This window comes from Tamandua tetradactyla, chromosome 13, assembly GCF_023851605.1.
Source record: "Tamandua tetradactyla isolate mTamTet1 chromosome 13, mTamTet1.pri, whole genome shotgun sequence".
NCBI lineage: Eukaryota > Metazoa > Chordata > Mammalia > Pilosa > Myrmecophagidae > Tamandua > Tamandua tetradactyla.
Window position 1 is genome coordinate 51,152,883 of NC_135339.1, and position 8,854 is coordinate 51,161,736.

Here is an 8,854-nt window from a genome sequence, read left to right on the forward strand (position 1 = left end):
TGAATCCAGCTATGCCTGAAGCAAGTATATTCTTTGACTTTACTGTTAAATGAATGAACATTTCTTTTATCACTTAGCCAGTTTGACCTGGTTCTCCTAGCACTAGAATCAAAAGAGTCCTGATTGGACTTCGTCAGTTAATTTAAGGATTTAATAAACATTTATTTAGCCTCTATGTTCCTGGAACTATGCTAGGAAGTGCTGAGGATATGGAGTTGACTGAGCTGTTTCTTTTTCTTATAACTTAAAAATTTTTAAGGCATTTCAAATCTTCAGAAAAATTGCAGAATATTGCAATGAACTCTTATACCCCTTTTACCCAGGTTTACCCTTGATTAGCATTTTGACACATTTGTGTGCTCTCTTCCTCTCTTTCTCTCTTGCTTTTTCTCTGTGGACACACACACTTTTTTTTTTTTAATGAAACATTTGGAGTAAAGTGGTAGGCACACACCACTCCCAAATGTCCACTCCCTAATCCCAGGCACCTGTGGATATGTTAATTTACATGCCAAAAGGATTTTTGCAAATTTAATTAAATTAAAGATCTTGACTGGATTATCCAGGTGGGCCTGATGTAAACACCAGGGTCCTTATAAAAGAAAGGCAGGAGATTCTGAGAGAAAAAGATATGTGAAGATGTTACACGGCTGGCTTTGAAGATGGAAGAAGAGGCCACAACCAAAGAAGGCAGGCAGTCTCTAGAGGCTGAAAAGGCAAGGAAATGGATTCTCCCCTACAACCTTCAAAAGAAATGCAGCCCTGCTGATACTTTGGTTTTAGCCCGTTAATGCTTCTGATCTATAGAATTGTAAGACAATAAATTTGTATTGTTTTAAGTCAGTAAGTGTGTGGTAATTTGTTACCACCATTTGTTTGTGAAAACTAATTCAAAGAAGTTGAAGAGATCAAGGTGCTTCACCCTTAATGTGAAGGGTGAGACATTCTTTCATTATCAAATTCAGAAAATTTGACATAGATACAATATTATTACCTAATATGTAGTTCTTACTCAAATTTCTCTGACTGTCCCAATCTAGTATAGCAATCTTTTTTTACTTCTTCAATCTCAAATCTCATCCAGGATCAACATTTAGTTATCATGCCTCCTTTAGTCTCTTTTACTCTGCAATGATTTCTTAGCCTTTTATAATTTTTTATGGCATTAAACTTTTTTAAGAATATTTACCCATCATTTCAGAGGCTTTCTCTCAATTTATAATTGTGTGAGTGCCTCTTATAACTTAAGATTATGCATTTTCAGTGCATCTCAGCAGGAATCATCCAATGTCATTTCTTTCCATTATTGGCAATGTTAACTTTGATCCTTTAACTAAGGAAGTGTCTATCTGATTTCAGTAAAGGAACCATTTCTCCTTTATAATTCATAAGTAATCTGTGAGAATGTACTTTGAATCTGAGTAAATATCCTGCTCCCTACCAAACTGTCACCTAACAATTTTAGCGTTTATTGGTGACTCCTGCCTGAATCAATAACATGGTGGTTGAAAATAGTGATTTCTAAAACTCTATTTTTCTTTGTACAATTTTAATTGGCATTCTACTGTAAATAAGAGCCCTCTCTCTTGCCCATTTTATTAATGTGTATTTGTTTTTAGTTTAAGTATGGCCTGATCCAATACCCCATTCAATATTTCTTCGCTTTTTCCATAAATGCCTTTATAACAAAAGGATCCAACCCAGGAATACATGTTGCATTTAGTTGCCATATGTTTTCCTTTTTCCTTGACTTCTATGAACTTGGCACTTTTGAAGTGCCAATTATTTTGTAGAATGTGCTTCAATATGTCTTTGTCTTATGTTTCCTCATGATCAAATGAAGGTTTTGCATTTTGGCAGGGACGTCACAAAATGACGCTATGTAACTCTCAGTGTATTCTATAGATGGTATACAATTTCAACTTGTCCTTTTACAGTGGTATTGACTCTCATTACTTAAGGTAGTGTCTGCTAGGTTTCTTCACCTTAAAGTTATTCCTTCTCTCTTTGTGCTTAATAAATTTTTTGTGGGAAATTATTTTGAAACTACGTAAGTATCCTGTTTCTCATCAAATATTAACCAACTAGTTTCAGCATTCATTGATGTATCTTGGCTGAATTAATTGTCACTGTAATTGTTGCCAAATAGTGATTTTCAAATTTGATCATTCTGTCTATATTTGTCGATTGGCTTTCCAATGTAAGGAGAATCTTTTTCCTCTTCATCAGTATGTCTGTATGTGCATATATTAGTATGGACTTATGTGCTTCTATTTTGTTTAATGAGCTATAATCTGTTACTAATGATATTTATTTAGATGCTCAAATTATCCCTGATTTGGCCAATGAAAACCCCTTCAACAGGGCATCTGGGAATGTTGACTTGTTCTCAACCTTTTCTGAGCACTTCTCTGCTTTCTAACCCAAGAAGATATTGCAGGCACATTTTGTACTTTTTCTGGCCCAGTGCTCAATCAGCTTTCCCCAAGAAGACCTGGTTCCTACTAGTGGGGGATGGAATTGAGAAATCAAGACCTGGGTGCTAAGTGTGCTTACTGATCCTGAGTTGGGATTGCTTCAAAGCCCTTCTACCCAATAGAGATGGGAAATCTATCTATATATTTTTAAATCACGACATAATTTTTATACTTCAATTTGAGTCCAGCAATGCAGAATTCTTCCTCTCCTTCTCTCATTTCATATTTGCATATCCATTTTCCAACACCAAAAATTATGTTTCCAAACACTTCAATGTAAGTTTAGTCATTTGCTGTATCCTATAATATTCCAAAATACTTTTAGAATTGCTACACCTAAAACACTGTCAATGACAAACCTACCAAGCAAAGTTGAAAATTTATTTACAACTCTATCTTTAGACAAAATATGTTCACATATTAGTATTTGTATTAACAACTTTTTTTCCTGTGTGGTCAAGTTATCCATTTGATATACAGCTCTATTCATTTGTTTTTGTTTGTATTCAATTGTAGTTTCCTCCTCCAAACTTTGTTAATATTTTGAATATGTAACAACATTAGCATGGTTCCAAAAGTTAAAACTATACAAAAAAGTTTACTCAAAGAAGTGTCACTACCTCTTTTTCTCTCCTACCTCTTCCCTATTCACCCTCTATAGGAAACATTATTAATTTCTGTTTTATCCTTCATGTGATTCCTTTTGCAAAAAATCAGATGATGCATGCATATTATTTATTTGCCCACTGTGCTGGCTAGGTTCTGGTGTCAACTTGGCCAAATGTATATGCCCAGTTGTCTGGTCAAGCAAGCACTGGCCTGACTGTTGCTACAAGGATATTTTAAGGCTGGTTGAATACATCATCAGTCAGTTGATTGCATCTGTGGCTAATTACATTTGTGAACAACTAAGGCCGGTCTCCCCCAATGGGATAATCCAATCAGTTGAAGGCGTTTAAGGGAGAAGAGACTCTTTCACTGCTTCTTCAGCCACCAAGCCTCTCCTTTGGAGTTCATCCAGACTCTTCATCGGAGCCACCAGCTTCACAGCCTGCCCTGCAGATTTTGGACTTTCTAGTCCCATGGTTACGTGAGACACCTTTATAAATCTCATATTTACCTATCTCTCCTGTTGGTTCCATTTTTCTAGAGAACCCGGATTAACACTCTCTCTTTCTCACACATATATTAAAAATTATACTCTTTTGCATCTTACTTTTTGTGGATGATGGTGGTGGGTGGTTAGGTTAGTTTCTATACCCTAGAAGTCACACCTTTAAGTTTTATAGAGCTTTATCCTTTTTTTAAATGAAGATATAATTGACATGCCTTGTAATTCACCTATTTAAAATATACAATTCAATATTGTTTAGTATCTTCACAGAGTTGTGCAATCATCACCACAATCAATTTTAAAACATTTTCATTATACCAAAAAGAAACCTCACCTTGAAGACACCATGGTGAGTGGCATAAGCCATATACAAAAAGATAGCTATGTCTGATCTGACTTTTATAAAATGACTAGAATATGCAAATTCATAGAAATTGAAAGAAGATTACAGGTTACCAGGAACAGGGGTGAGTGTGGGGGCATTAGGAGCTAATGTTTAATGGTAAAGAGATTTTATTTGAGGTGATGGAAGAGTTTTTGTAATGGATGGTGGCATAGTATCACAATATTATGAATGTACTCAACATCTCTGAACTGTATACTTGAAAACGGTTAAAATGGGAAATGTCATAGTGTACTTATGTTACTACAGAAAAATTAAAAAAAAAAAACCAACAAAACAAAACCCCATTTTCATTAGTAGTCACTTCCTCTAGATCAGGGAAAAATTCTCCTAATCTCCTCAATCCTACACAGCAAGGGATTTACCTTCTATCTCTATGGATTTGCTTGTTCTGGACATTTCATACAAATGGAAATATACAATATGTAGCCACATGACTGGCTTCTTTCCTTTAGCATATTTTCTAATTTTATCTATGCTGTAACATTAGTCAGTACTTCACTCCTTTTTTTGAATGAATAATATCCCATTCTAATGTTATATTATATACATTTTATTTCTCCATTTATAAATTGATGGACCTTTGGGTTGTTTCCACTTTTTGGTTATCATAAATAATGTTGCTATGAACTCTTGTACATATGTTTTTGTATGTCATATGCTTTCATTTCTTTTGGGTTATACCTAGAACTTGAATTGCTGAATCATATGGTAACTCTATGTTAACTTTTAGGAATTGCCAGACTATTTGTCGAAGCAGCTACACTATTTTATATTCACATCAGCAATGTATGAAGGTTTCAGTTTCTCTGTGTCTTTGCCAACATTTGTTTTTGTCTTTTCTATCATAACCATCCTAGTGTATAAAGTAGTATTTCACTGTAGTTTTTATTCACATTTCCCTCTTGGCTAATTCTACCTTATTGGTTTTTTTTCCTGCGGCATAGTACTCCTTTGTATGGATGCACCATAATGAACAAGGCAATTCCTTGCAATTTTTTGCCCCCTAGGGGCTTATTTACCAGTAGTAAAGAAAGACTATTAAACTAAAAATTGGAAATTTACAATGGATCAAGTTGGCCTAAGGGTACATCAGCTGATGAACAGAAGAACAAACTGTATACATACAGTGGAATGTTGAGTGGCTATAAGAAGGAATGAAGTTGTGAGGCAGGCAACTAGGTGGATGGACCTTGAGGACAATATGTTGAGTGAAATAAGCCAGAAATGAAAAAGCAAATATTATAAAGCCTCACTAATATGGAGTAACTATAATATACAAACTCTGAGAATTGAATCTGAGAGCATAGTTATCAGGGGAAGCCTTATTGTAAAGGTTCCTAGATTGTAAGCTTTTACAGCACTCACATCTATTCCTGAGTTGCAGTGGTTATTTCTAAATTCTGAGATGCTGAACTTTTTGTGTATAACCTGGTCATTCCCTGGAAATTTGAGTATTGTATGACAAGTGAGATGCAGAGCTACAGTTCTACAGCTATGAAAGTCAGCATTAGCCCATACAGCAACTGTTAAAAAAGCTGAAAAAGAGATCAGGCTTCAATTAGAGATATGAATGAAGCAGATTTGGTTAGGATTAAGGTAAATCAGACTAAAGGATAATAGATGATATTGACTGTGTTTTAAAACTTCAACTTCTATGTAAGAACAAAGGAAGAGACGCTTATTTGTTGCAAAAATTATATTTTCTGTATGGTCAGTTTATTCTAATACCATAATTACATGGAAACTTGATTAGGGAATGAGATCTTGTTCATTTGTCCAGGTTAATATGATGTCCCTGATACATACCAGAGTAATTTGGTCAGAAAATAAAAAGTATTTGCAGAGCCCCTTTGAGGGACTGGGGGAAAATGTGAAAATAGTAAACTTCCTGATATTCTTGCAGGAATTGGGGATTGACAATTTAATAGGCTGAACCCTTAATCTCGGGGCTTGCTTTGAACTTATTCCTGCAAAGGATAGGCTAGACCTACTTACAAAGTTGCCTAAGAATCACCCCCAGCGAACCTCTTTTGTTACTCAGATGTCACCTCTCTCACAAAGCCACCTCAGCAGGTGAGCACACTGTCATACTCCCTATGTGGGACATGACTCCCAGGGATATAAATCTCCTTGGCAACGTGGGATATGAGTGTGGGGATGAGCCTGGACCTGGCATTGTGGGATTGAGAAAGACTTTTTGACCAAAAGGGGGAAAAGAAATTAAACAAAATAAAATTTTAGTGGCTGAGAGATTTCAAACTGAGTTGAGAGGTCATTCTGGAGGTTATTCTTATGCATTATATAGATATCCTTTTTAGTTTTTAGCGTGTTAGAATAAGCTAGAAGGATAGTCATGAAACTGTTGAACTGTATTCCAGTCACCTTGATTCTTGAAGACAGTGGTATAACTATGTAGCTTTTACATTGTGGACATGTGATTGTGATAACCTTGTGGCTGAAACTTTATCCAGTGTATGGACAGGTGAGTAAAAAAGTAAGGACAAAAAATAAATACTAATGGGGGGTGTGGGGTATGGGATGTTTTGGGTGTTCTTTTTCATTTTTATTCTTATATGTATTTTGGGGGAATAGTGATAATTTTCAAAAATTGATAGTGGTGATGAATGTACCATATGATGATACTGTAAACCATTGATTGTATGCTTTGGGTGATTAAAATTGCATTTAAAAAAAAAAAACCCAAGTTACACCTGTCAGTCTTGGAAAAAAAACTAGTAATTAGAACACATCACAAGTACAATTATTTAAGTAAGAACAGGGCTCTCAGGTCGGCCTGCCACCTCCCTCCCGGGCGATGCTGTAGAGCCGGGAGTGCGGTCAGGGACAATGTGTCTCCTTCATCCTTGGGCTAAGGGATGTTCCCAGCTCCGGAGGAGGCCGACAGGAGGGTTTTTGTGGAATTTAGAGGCCAGAGTTCGGGAAGAAATTCGTTTGGAGCTGTGTCTTCAGGGTGGGACTTTAACCAAAGTGATTATATGCAGAAATGGAAGGAAAACCGAAATCTTTTGGATTTGTCTGCTTTAAAAACACCCAGTATCGTGGATAGGCACTTAAGACCAGAAATCATATTTTTGCTGAAAGTAGATGATTTACCTGAGGATAATCAGGGACGTTTTAATAGTCTGTTCTCTCTAAGCGAGAAGTGGATAGAAGAAGACATTGCTCCATATATTCAAGATTTATGTGGAGAGAAGCAAACCATAGGTGCATTACTCACTAAATATTCTCGCTCTTCGATGCAAAATGGTGTTAAAGTTTATAATTCAAGACGACCTATTTCTTAAAAAAAAAAACCAGCTATCTTTTCTTTGGGACTGAAGTTGTTTTATGAAGTTGATGGTTATAAGAAAAAATTTTTTTAATGTATTTATATTCCTGACTTAAAAAAAATCTAGTCCTTTAAGATATTGTTCTCATGTTCAGCTTATACTTTTCATATTTCTTATGTGCAATGGGATATTTCTATATCTTTCAAGTTATGTTTGTATTATGTACACAATGTAAACAAGGACAAAAGATATACTAAATGTTTCCTATATTCACTGTATCTCTAAGGTCTACATGGTTGTGTTTATAAAAAGGAGTTTTTCTTTTTATGATATATAAGATACCATTTCTTTAATTAGGATTTTATGTTCTAATCATTAATATTTAGTTTTTTCAGGGAAATAATAAAGGTTTTATAGAAGAGAAAAAAAAAAAAAAACACCCAGTATCACTATCTTATGCCAGATAAGAGTGGAATTGAATGGGATTTGGTATATGGAAGACCAGTTAATGTACAGTATTGATTTGGGAGCTCTTGTTCTTCTAAACCAGCCAACCAAAGTCTTGAGAACTTTGTTAAGACAAATTCACACTACAGGAATGAAGTCGTGGGAAGATCTTCATCTCCCATGCAGTTCTTGCCAATTAATAATGCTGCTTTAATTCAAGAGTACGTTTTCCTTCAGAAGAGGCAGTGTTATGACTATAATACAATGTGGCAGCTTCCTTACTAGGAGATGACGGCATGACTTCCTAAGAGCCCATCTCTGTCTTCCTTACTAAATCCTGTTCCAGAACAAGAGGCTGGACCCAGCTCTTAGGAATGGACTCACCAACATCCAAGCAGCTCTGACTTTTACCAGATGAATAAACAAATGGCGAAAAGAAACCAGAGCTAGTGATCGTAGCACAGAAAACAATAGAGAAGATGGATGCAGACAAAAGTGTAAGAAAAGATATTAGTAATAGGTTGAACTGAAAGATTAGTCTACACAGAAAAAGCCAGTGTTCTACCAAATGACTGATTTCATGGTTGCCATTTTTGAAATATATAATAATATGACTTATCTGATTTGGTATTCCATTTTGGTCTTAAATGACAAAAAACTTACAAATGATACAATGTATGACTTTTCAATTTGTTACAATTTTGTTGACCCATTGACAACAAGAAATACACTTTGAGTTGCTTTTGTAGTACTCAGGATGAAATTGCCCTAAACTATAAATCAAAAGTTACTCATTGAACACTTCTTTATAAGGAGCTGAGCTCCCCTAGATTGTCGCCTATAACTATCAGTTATGAGTAGACTGGGGTTAGAAACGGAGCTGTGGAATTTTCTGAAAGAAATTACTGCATATGTTTAAGAGTTGCTTGTTGTTCCTAATGAAGACTGAATATGCAGGTTTTATTTTCCTCTGTTAATACTTTATGTAATGTTTTATTTTTGCATGTCTAAATATATCATTTCTGAGCCTTACTCTCCTATGAGTTTATTTCATGAAGCAAGGACATATGAAAATGGTACCAAAGGAAATATGATTATCACAGGACTAGCCTTTGGATCA

General features: G+C 35.3%; 1 pseudogene; it reads left to right on the forward strand.

The window, feature by feature from the left end:
- The first annotated feature begins 6,873 nt into the window (after positions 1-6,873).
- LOC143653138 (splicing regulator RBM11-like) lies at positions 6,874-8,192 on the forward strand (annotated as a pseudogene).
- The last annotated feature ends 662 nt before the right edge of the window (positions 8,193-8,854 follow it).